The sequence below is a fragment of the Triticum dicoccoides genome, chromosome 6A (genome assembly GCF_002162155.2).
Source record: "Triticum dicoccoides isolate Atlit2015 ecotype Zavitan chromosome 6A, WEW_v2.0, whole genome shotgun sequence".
NCBI lineage: Eukaryota > Viridiplantae > Streptophyta > Magnoliopsida > Poales > Poaceae > Triticum > Triticum dicoccoides.
The window spans coordinates 318,421,000-318,432,798 of record NC_041390.1 but is presented as its reverse complement, the minus strand read 5'-3'; positions in this window follow the sequence as shown (position 1 = coordinate 318,432,798).

Below are 11,799 nucleotides of genomic sequence, written 5' to 3'. Positions count from 1 at the left end.
ACATAAGCCTATGAGTTATGAAGTCGACGAGAAGGCTTACCTTCGGGTTACTCCGTTAAAGGGAACCCATCGTTTCGGTATCAAGGGCAAATTGGCCCCTCGTTACATTGGACCCTTTCGCATTCTTGCCAAACGAGGAGAAGTTGCCTACCAATTGGAACTACCTCCGCATCTTTCCAGAGTTCACAATGTCTACCACGTTTCACAACTCAGGCGTTGCTTGGATCCTATCCGTGGAGTGGACCACGAAACTCTTGATCTAAAAGATAACCTCTCCTATCAGGAATATCCCGTTCGTATCCTTGATCAGGCCGAGCGTACCACTCGACGTCAGAATATCAAGTTTCTCAAGGTTCAATGGTCACACCATTCCGAGAAAGAAGCCACTTGGGAAAGGGAGGATCATCTTCGACTTGAGTACCCCACCTTCTTCCCGGAGGATCCTAAATCTCAGGACGAGATTCTTTTGAGTGGGGGTGAGTTGTCACACCCTAGCTAGTTCAAGCATTACAGTGTGCATCATGTTTAAATTTCTCTTAAATTTGAAATGGGGAAAGCAGAAACCCCAACACCCCCTGGAAACAACTAGGGTTTACTAAAATTATTTTCAATGAACCTGAAATGCCCTTCTAAAAAGTTCACCCTCGTTGTCTTGGGTTAAAACCTCTGGCAAAATTGGTGCACAATTTTTTAGGTCAACAGAAGGTCATTGAATTAAATCATAAGTATTTGAATTTGGGCATTTAAATGATATAAAATAATTTAAATGCTCAAATAATCCTGGAAATAAATGTTTGTTGTTGGAAATAATCTAAACAGAGCCCACAATTATTTTCAGGATTTTTGGATATGTTTTAGTATTTTATTTAAAGCCCAACAGTTGTAGTTAATTAGAAAAACAAAAACAAATAAAAAGAGAGAGAGAGAGAGGGAAGCCCACCCTGGCCTTACCTGTGCTGGCCCACCCACCTGGCTCGGCCCAGCCTACTGGCTCTGCCAGTCGTCGTCCTCCTCGCGCCAGAAGGACGCGGAGCGCGTGGCCGGCGCCCGCGGCCACACGCCGGCCACCTCCTGCTTCCGCCGACGCCTGGAGACGCCTTGGGGTGCCACGCGACCCCCACGTCCCCCTCTCGTCCTCGCTCACTCTTCCCTCGTCTCCTTCACCCTCTCCTGCACCATGGCCGACAAGCTTGTCGCCGTCTCACCGTCGTAGTCGCGCTCTCCGTCACCCCCTTGCCTCTCTGACCTATCCAGAAGCTCCGCCGCGACGCCCTCGCCCTCCCCACCGAGCCACGCATCGCCGGAGGCCCTGCATCGCCGCCATCGGATCGTCTTCAACCTCGGTACCCCCGGACGCCATTCATCGATTCGCCTCGCTTCGGTCGCCCCCAAGCCCACTGAGCTGCTCATCGACCTCCCTGTGAGCTCCGCCGCCTTTCCCCTCTTCTTTCGCAAGCGTTTGCACCCTCTAGGCCATAGTTCTGCCATGGCCGAAGCTCGTCTCCGCTCGAGCTCGTCGCCGGCGTCGCTCCGGCGACCATTTGGTCCTCCCGTGCTATGCAACGTGCTTGCCGCATCGCGTAGTGCCTCGCTAGCGCTTCAGTTTCCGTGTTTGCACGCCGCAGCCCACTCCCCGCACATGGCCGAACCCCGGCCGCCGCCTTGGAGCTCGCCGTCGTCGTCTCCGGCCACCGTAGGCCCGGCCTCCACCACCACTAGATGCGCGACCGCAAGAGCTCTCCAACGAGCCCAAGAACGGCCTCACCCGTGCCCTGTGGGCGTTTTCCGAGCTGCGCCACCGTCTCGGGCCTCGCCGGCGTCGAGTCGCCGATGAGTTTGACCCAGTTTGACTCCTGGGTGGGCCCAGGTAGACCCCCCTGAGTCTATGATAGGTGGGGCCGGTCTGCTAACTAATTTAGGATTAGTTTTAATTAATTTTAATTAAATCAGTCACTGACATGTGGGCCCAGGCCCCACTGACAGCTAATTAGTGTTAATCTAATCCTGTTAATTAGCTGAGAGGCTGACAGAAGGGGCCCACCAGTCAGGTTTGACCTGGGCTGGCGCCTTTGACCTGCTGAGGTTAGCATGACGCAATGCTGACGCAGTAATGCATTTTCTGGATTTATTTTTATTCAGGAATTTCCAGAAAATAGTTAAAACTTTTAAAAATCATAGAAAATTAACCATAGCTCCAAATGCAAAGATTTATATATGAAAAATGATAAGAAAAATTCAATCTATCCATCTTTAATGGTTTCATGCATGACAAAACAAGTTTACCTTGCTGTTTAAGCAGAATAAGGAAATGCACTATTAAGGCCATGTTTAATGAGCTAATATTTGAATCTTTGATTCAAATGAGTTCATTCCTTTCTGTTATAGCTTGCATTAGGCCAAGACACATTCATATTGCCATGTTATAGCATGCATCATATTGTTGCATATCGTCATGTGTTGATTGTGTTCCGATGTGTTCTTTGTGGTAGGTTCTGCCTCCAAGGATATTCACGAGTATCGAACTGAAGGGCAGTATCCCACTACCACTCCATCAGGCAAGCAACCATTGATCATTCCGATACAAACCCATGTTCTCGCTTCTCCTCTTGTTTACTGCATTAAGACAACGTGATTCAAACTGCTGTGTGCTATGGTAGTTGAAACCTTATCCTCTGCATGACCTGTCATTGCCACAGTAACTAGATGAAACCCACTAGCATGTGTAGGAGTTGATTGAGCCATGTATGTGATTCCTACCTTGCTATGCCTGCTATGCTTAGAGTTGTGTCAGGTCTGGTTCAGTGAAATGCTTATGCCGGTAATGTGAGGGATGTGTTGAACATGTTTTGGTAAAGGTATCGATGAGAGGCCATGTAGGAGTACATGGTGGGTTGTTTCATTGAGGCCGTCCCTAAGAAATGAGATCTGTATGTGTGATTTAAGATTCGGCTACTACCATGCATTGGGATCCTTAATTGACCCTCTCGGCTTCTTAACCACCCTAGTACTCTGTCCAGGAGTTGCAAATAGTTTCTAGTGTTTGTAGGTTATGTGTTGGCGGCCGTGCGTAGCGCTGACCCTAGGGGTGGCCTATGTTGCGGTAGATACACCGTGGCATGGTGTACCGAGTCACCCGTTTGGTGTCTCGGGATCCCTGTTCACATCGTTCGGGGCCGTATGTGGAAACCTCGGCCGGACTCCCTGCGGATGGAACCTAGATAGGCGATAAACCTGGACTAGAGACTTAAGTGTTTAGGTAGGCCGTGGCCGACACCCTCGCTGAGCTTCCGCTTGAAGGTTGCCGAGTACATGTCGTGTAAACGGCGGTAAGTGGTGAAAGCGTGCATGAAGAAGTACACCCCTGCAGGGTATAAAACTATTCGAATAGCCGCGTCCGCAGTAAAGGACTACTTGGTTGCCTATACAGTTCATAGACAAGTTAATGGGTACTAATAAAAGACTCAAGATAAGTGTGAGTACCGAGGATGGCCCTCTCGTAGGATGACGAGGGAGGATCCCCGGTGGAGTATTGTGTTGGTGAGTAGTGGACTCGTGTGCGAAAACTATTTTTACTGGTGAAGTTCCGTAGGATAGCTTAGCCAAGAGTCAAAGCTGGCTTGCTGCATTAACCCCACCACCTTCTTCAGAATAAGCATGTATAGTAGGTTCTGATGTAAGACTTGCTGAGTACCTTTGTACTCATGTTTGCTTAATTACTGTTTTCAGACGACAACACCGCCCCCTCCGATGGGTTCTACGTAGACCTTGACGTCGGCGAGTGACTTGCCACCCAGGTGGTGATCCTGGCCATGGAGGGCCCTATGTAGATAGACAGGCTTCGAGAAGCTTTCTTTCTTTCTAGAGTCTATACTCAGACTAGTTGCTTCCACGTGTGCTTGTATGTTTGTATGACTTGAGTGTCGGGTCATGTGACCCCTATCTGTATGAACATGTTATGTATGGCTCCCTGGAGCCTTTAAATAAAGTACTTGAGTTGTAGAGTTCTGTTGTGATGCCATGTTGTATGTACTCATATCGGGCATATTGTGTGTATGATTGAAATGATTGGTATGAGTGGGATCCGACAATCTAGTTGTTTATTCTTGGCAGCCTTTCTTATGGGGAAATGTAGTCTAGTGTTCCTCGAGCCATAGTAGTCCGCTACAGCCTGGTTCACCGGAGTCCTGCTAGCCTAGCAGTACTGTTCAGGACACTTGATTGGCCGACATGTGTTTCACTTCGTTCCTATGTCTGTCCCTTCGGGGAAATGTCATGCTGTGACTTCTAGAGTCCTGCCTAGCCTGCTACAGCCCGGGTTCCCCGGAGTCCTGTTAGCCCAGTGCTACAGCCCGGAATCAATCGCTGATGACCGACATGCTCGATGTGATTCATGTATGCCTGTCTCCATAGGTCTGTGCCGCTTTGGGTTCATGACTAGCCATGTCGGCTCGGGTTCTCTGTCATATGGATGCTAGCGAGACTATCATATACGTGAGCCAAAAGGCGCAAACGGTCCCGGGCCATGGTAAGGTGACACCCGTGGGATACCGTGCGTGAGGCCGCAAAGTGATATGAGGTGTTACCGGCTAGATCGATGTGACTTGGAATCGGGGTCCTGACAGTTACCTTGCTGGTTTTTATATTTTTAGATTACAAAAACCATTATCTACCATCCATATTGCACTTGTATCACCATCTCTTCACCGAACTAGTGCACCAATACAATTTACCATTATATTGGGTGTGTTGGGGACACAAGAGACTCTTTGTTATTTGGTTGTAGGGTTGCTTGAGAGAGACCATCTTCATCCTACGCCTCCTACGGATTGATAAACCTTAGGTCATCCACTTGACGGAAATTTGCTACTGTCGTACAAACCTCTGCACTTGGAGTCCAAACAACGTCTACAAGAAGAAGGCTGTGTAGTAGACACCAGGAAACCTGTCAGGCAAGTGTACTACGCTTGGCCACTACCTTTTCACCATCAATCCACCAAAGCAGGAGTAGAGTTTTACGCCTCACGATGGCCTGAACTTGGGTAATATTGCCTGTGTGATCTCTGACGTGCTGCCCCACGCTCGTTTGCTCTTTGCGTAATGCGTCGCCCCCTGGCGGACCAACAAGGGGCCTCCTGGTCCCATAGGTGGCCATGGTTTCCCATGACATCTTTGGCACGCCAAGTAGGGGGCTCGCTTGCGCGAACCTGAAGGCGTGTGCAGCGCGTCAACTTCATCACCATCTTCATCTTCGACGACGCCATCGACCATGGCGCCCAAGAAGAAACCTGATCCTTTGGCTCACCCATCCACCTCGAGGGTTCCGCCACCCAAGGCCTCCAGCGCTGCTGGGGGCGCAGAGGCACACGAGGATGAAGACACTGCTGGGGGAGTAGTCGGAGCAAGCGGCACCGTCACCACTTCCCCCGCGGCCGACGCAGGAGTAGGAGGCACCGAAGGAGAGCAGCATCAACAACACCCTGATGGACACACCCCCAAGGTACGGGTGAAGGGGTTACTCAATCTACACCCCTTTCCCCCGCCGACGGGCACAACCTCATCAATGACGCCAGGACCGGGGAGAATCGCCGCCCTCCGGCCGCTCGCACCATGGGTGCAGCCACCGTGCGTGCACCCCCTCCGAAACAGGTCGACCAAGCCGCTATGCCCGACATAGCCGCTGGCCACCGAGCGCCTTTACCACACCATGACCAAGTGGTCGACTCTCAACAGCAGCGGGGGCACAGTGCTGCCGCTGCTGGCACCGGCAGGAGCCGAGCAACGGTACGATCGACTTCGCCATTATCCATGCCAAGTACGGATTTGGAGGCCATGGCGTGGGCTCAGCTGCTGCTGAAGTTTGCACCCGCGGCCGAGAAGATGGACGAGTGGCGTGCCACCATCCAAAATCTGCTCGGTTTCGCCGAAGCCGGGGGCTCACGGTGAGCTGGCCCACCATGACCTCCCAAGCGACAACGATAGCTCGTGCTGCTGATCGCGCGGAAAGGGCCATCCCCATGGTGCAGTCCCCGCCACGGCAGCCAGCGCGAGCACAGCAGAATCAAGACCCCGACGACGTCTCGATGGCCTCTTATGACCCTCAAGCAAGTCCAGGCCAACGACGGGCCTCGGAGGATAGCAGAGAGGAGACACGCGCGTTGTCATCGATCAACACCGTGATGACCTCCGCCGGACCGACGGGTCCGGTGGCCCTGACATTGATGAGCCTGCGCTCGGTATTGGCGGGTTCCTACCTTTCGAGGTTGGCTGCCCTGCCTTTACTAATGAGCTGCGGCAAGTTCGTTGGCCATCCGTTCGCACATTCAAGCCAGGGATACCCGAGAAGTACGACAGGAGATTGAACCCAATAGAGTTCCTGAGCATCTACACCATCGATGTTCAAGCTGCCATGGTAAGAGATGACAAAGTGTTTGCCAACTACTTCCATTTGGCCCTCAAGTCCAATGTGAGGTCTTGGCTAATGCACCTACTAGAGAACTCCATTTCATCATGGGCTGACCTATGCCATGAGTTCATTGGCGCCTTCACGGGCGGCCATCAAGAACCCGGTTGTAACATCCCTAGCCTTGCCATGCACTTGGACTAGCTTGGTTGCTGCATCATGTGTAAATTTCTTTTAAACTTGAAATGGGGATTGTTCAAACCCTAGCACCAGATCAAATCAAATAGGTTCAACCTAAAATAATCTTCAATGAACCCAAAATGCCTTTGGAAATGTTCATGATTTTTGATAAAGGTGAAAACCTCTGCCAAAAATGATGAGCATATTTCTTGGCCATTTATGGATTTTTGAATTAACTCATATTGTATTTGAATTGGGGCATTTAAATTCTATGAATATTTTAAATGCTCTAATAATTCTGAAAAGTGGTTGAGGGATGTTGGGAATAATCATGTATGTGCCCACAATTTATTTCAAGATTTTATAAAGTGGTTTAGTATTTTACTAAATCCAAGAAAAACAAAGATAGAAAATAGAAAACATAAATAAAAGAGTGAGAGAGAAGGACTCACCTGGTCTCACCTGCAGCCCACCTGGCCGGCCCAGTCGGCCAGCCCAGCCACCTGGCCTAGCCCACCTCCTCCTGTCGTCTTCCTCTTGCCAGAGGGACGGGCGTGCGTGGCTGATGCACGCAGGCGCGCCCCGGCCACCTCCTACTTTGCCGTGTCGATGCCTCCTTCCCCCCAGCCCCGTGCCCAGGAGACGTGGACGAGGCCGTGCTGACCCCCCTTCTTCCCTGGCCATTTTCCCCTCTTCCTCTTCATTCTTCGCCCGAACAGAGAGCCGCCGTCGCCGCCGCTCGCTGCCAACGCGCCCACCGAGCTCGCCTGACCTTCCCACCGTATCCCTAGACTCCGCCGCGGCTCCGCACGTCGACGAGAAGAACAAAACAACCCTGGGAGCCCTTCAACCTCACCATCACGTTGTCCCCGAGCTCATCCTCAACCTCCGACCGCCGGCTACCTCGCCGTTGATTCGGGAGCTACCGGGCGTCCCCGACCTCCCCCTCGTGCTCATTAGCCTCGCTGTGAGCCTCCACACCGAACCCCTCTCTTCCCTCTGCCAATTTCCTCCTCTAACCGCGGGCTCCATTGAGCCCGAGCGCTCCTCGCCGTCGGCCATGTCGCCGCCGTCACCGCAGCCGCTTGAGTTCGATTCGGAGTGCGTCACCGCGCTCAGTAAGCCACCAGGAGCCTAACGCACACTCTAACTCGCCCTCACGTTGTCACACCCTAGCTAGTTCAAGTATTAGAGTGTGCATCATGTTTAAATTCCTTTTAAATTTGAAATGGGGATGACAGAACCCCCAGCACCCCCCTGGAACAACTAGGGTTTACTAAAAACTTTTTCAATGAACCTGAAATGCCCTTCTAAAAAGCCCACCCTTTTTTGTTTTGGGTTAAAACCTTTGACAAAAATGGTGCACATTTTTCTAGGACATCTAAGGTCATTGGATTAATCCTTATAGTATTTGCATTTGGGCATTTAAATGCTATAAAATATTTTAAATGCTCAAATAATCATAAACTAAAATGTTTGCTGTTGGATATATTCTAAGCAGTGGCCATGATTAATTTTATGATTTATGGTAATGCCCTGGCATTTTCAATAAAGCCCTGAAGTTACAAAAATAATACAATAAATAAAAAAACAGAAAAGGAAAGAAAGAATAGAGACTTACCTGGCGCAACCCACCATCCCACCCGGCTCGGCCTAGTCCACTGGCTCTTGCCAGTCGTCCTCCTCCTCTCGCCAGGAGGACGAGGAGCGCGTGGCCGGCGCCGTGGCCACACGCCGGCCACCTCCTGCTTCCGCCGACGCCCTGGAGGCGTCTACGAGTGCCACGCCGACCCCCACGTCTCCCTCTCTTTATTCCCACTCTCCCCGTGGCCTGTCCCCCTCTCTGACTCTCTCCCCATCTCCCTGCCTAGCACAGCCGTCGCCGCCGACAAGCTCCACCGCAACCACCGCCGTCCATTCGTTGCCTCGTCGTGCCAGGAAGCTCTGCCGTCGTCGACTACATCGAGTAGGCCGAGCCCGAAGCGCTCGCTCGCCCCGGAGACGCTGCACCGAGCTCGTCCTCAACTCCGGCCACCGGAGACCCCCTTCGCCATCCCCGCCGCATCAGCTCATCCCTGACGCCCGTGAGCTCAGCCACCTCCCCACCCTCTCCGTCCTCTCTCTCGAGCCCCGTAGCGACCGCACGTAGCTCACCCGCACGCACCACCGCGGAGCTCGTCGCCGACGAGGCTCCGGCCACCCAATGGCCGTGCCACCCTGTCCACTAGTCCTACCGCACCTCCAGGAGCTCAACGCACCAAACCACGCGCCTCCCCGTGCCCCCTAGCGACTAGTTCAACCTTACCCAAGCTCCGGCTGCCGCCAAACTCGTCGCCGGTGACGTTTCCGGCCACCCCAGCTCCACCCACTGCCACCACTCGACGTGGCTTCCACCCCGCATCACGTAGATAGTCTCCGCCGTCCTTTTGGTCGCCGGAGTGCAAATCCGGCGCTGCTCCGCCGCGTCTGGCCTCGCCGGCGGCTAGACGCCGGCGAGTTGACCCTATTTGACCCTGTGTGGGCCCAGGTTGACCCCCCCTAAGTCTATGACAGATGGGGTCGGCCTGCTAATTAGTTTAGGATTAGTTTTAACTAATTTTAATTAGTTTAGTCACTGAAATGTGGGCCCAGGCCCCACTGACAGTTAATTAGTGTTAATTTAATTCTGTTAATTAGCTGAGTCACTGACAGACAGGTCCCACCAGTCAGGTTTGACCTGGCCGACCCAGTTGACCCGCTGACATCACACCTATGTCATGCCGAAGCATTAATTCGATTACTGGAATTATTCTTATATAGGAAATTCCAGAAAATAGCCAAAACTTCTAAAAATCATAGAAAATCAACCATAGCTCCAAATCAAACAATTTATATATGAAAAATGATCAGAAAAATTCAATCTATCCATCTGTAATGGTTTCATGCATGACAAAACAAGTTAACCTTGCTGGTTAAGCAGAATACAATAATGCACTAATAAGGCCATGTTAAATGAGCTAACATTTGAATCTTTGATTCAAATGAGTTCATTCAATCTTGTTTTAGCTTGCATTAGGCCAAGACACATTCATTTCTACCATGTCATGGCATGCATCATATTGTTGCATATCGTCCTGTGTTGATTATGTTTCGGTCTGTCTTTCGTGGTAGGTTCTGCCTCCGAGGATAACCCCGAGTATCCGTCTGAAGGGCAGTACCCTACTACCACTACATTAGGCAAGCAACCCATTGATCATTCCAATACAACCCATGTTCTCGCTTGCATTAAGACAACGCGATTTAAACTGCTGTGTGCTACGGTAGTTAAACCCTTATCCTCTGCATGACCTGTCATTGCCACAATAACTAGATGAAACCCACTAGCATGTGTAGGAGTTGATTGAGCCATGTTTGTGTTTCCTACCTTGCTATGCCTGCTATGCTTAGTGTTGTGTCAGGTCTGGTTCATCTGGGTGATGGGCTAGAGTGAAATGTTTATGTCGGTAATGTGAGGGATGTGTTGAATATGAATTGGTAAAGGTATCGATGAGAGGCCATGTAGGAGTACATGGTGGGTTGTTTCATTGAGGCCGTCCCTAAGAACTGAGATCTGTATGTGTGATCTTAAGAATTAGCTACTACCATGCATTGGGATCCTTAATTGACCCTCTCGGCTTCCTAATCACCCTAGTACTCTGTCCATGAGTTGCAAATAGTTTATGGTGTTTGTAGGTTATGTGTTGGCGGCCGTGCGTAGCGCTGACCCTAGGGGTGGGCTATGTTGCGGTAGATACACCGTGGCCGGGTATGCCGGGCACCCGTTTGGCGTCTCGGGACCCTGTTCACATCGTTCGGGGCCGTATGTGGAAACCTCGGCCGGGCTCCCTGCGGATGGAACCTTGATAGGCGATAAACCTGGACAAGGGACTTAAGTGTTTAGGTAGGCCGTGGCCGACACCCTCGTTGGGCTTCCGCTTGAAGGTTGCCGAGTACATGTCGTGTAAACAGCGGTAAGTGGTGAAAGCGTGTATGAAGAAGTATACCCCTGCAGGGTTAACATCATCTATACGAATAGCCGCATCCGCGGTGAAGGACTACTTGGTTGCCTATACAGTTCATAGACAAGTTAATCGTTACTACTAAAAGACTCAAGATAAGTGTGAGTACCGAGGATGGCCCCTCGTAGGATGACGAGGGAGGATCCCCGGTGGAGTATTGTGGTTGTGAGTAGTGGACTCGTGAGCGAAAACTATTTTTACTAGTGGAGTCTCATAGGATAGCTTAGCCAAGAGTCAAAGCTAGCTTGCTGCAATAACTCCACTACCTTCTTGAGAATGAGCATGTATAGTAGGTTCTGTTGTAAGACTTGCTGAGTACCTTTGTCCTCATGTTTGCATAATTACTGTTTTCAGACGACAACACCGCCCCCTCTGATGGGTTCTACGTAGACCTTGATGTCGACAAGTGACTAACCACCCAGGTGGTGATCCTGGTCATGGAGGGCCCTATGTAGATAGACATGCTTTGGAAGCCTTCTTGCTTTCTAGTGTCTGTACTTAGACTATTTACTTCGTCTTGTGCTTGTATGCTTGTATGACTTGAGTGTCGGGTCATGTGACCCTACCTGTATGAACTTGTTATGTATGGCTCTCTGGAGCCTTTAAATAAGTACTTGAGTTGTAGAGTTTTGTTGTGATGCCATGTTGTATGTACTCATATCGGGCATATTGTGTGTATGATTGAAATGCTTGGTATGAGTGGGATCCGACAATCTAGTAGTTTGTCCTTCGTAGCCTTTCTTATGGGGAAATGTAGTCTAGTGTTTCTCGAGCGATAGTAGTCCGCTACCGCCCGGTTCACCGGAGTCCTGCTAGCCCAGCACTACTACTCAGGACGCTTGACTGGCCGGCATGTGTTTCACTTCGTTCCTATGTCTGTCCCTTCGGGGAAATGTCACGCGGTGACATCCGGAGTCCTGCCTAGCCTGCTACAGCCGGGGTTCCCCGTAGTCCTGTTAGCCCAGTGCTACAGCCCGGATTCACTCGCTGATGACCGACTTGCTCGATGTGATTCATGTATGCCTGTCTCCATAGGTCTGTGCCGCCTTGGGTTCACGACTAGCCATATCGGCCCGGGTTCTCTGTCATATGGATGCTAGCGACACTATCATATATGTGAGCCAAAAGGCGCAAACGGTCCCGGGCCATGGTAAGGCGACACCCGTGGGATACCATGCGTGA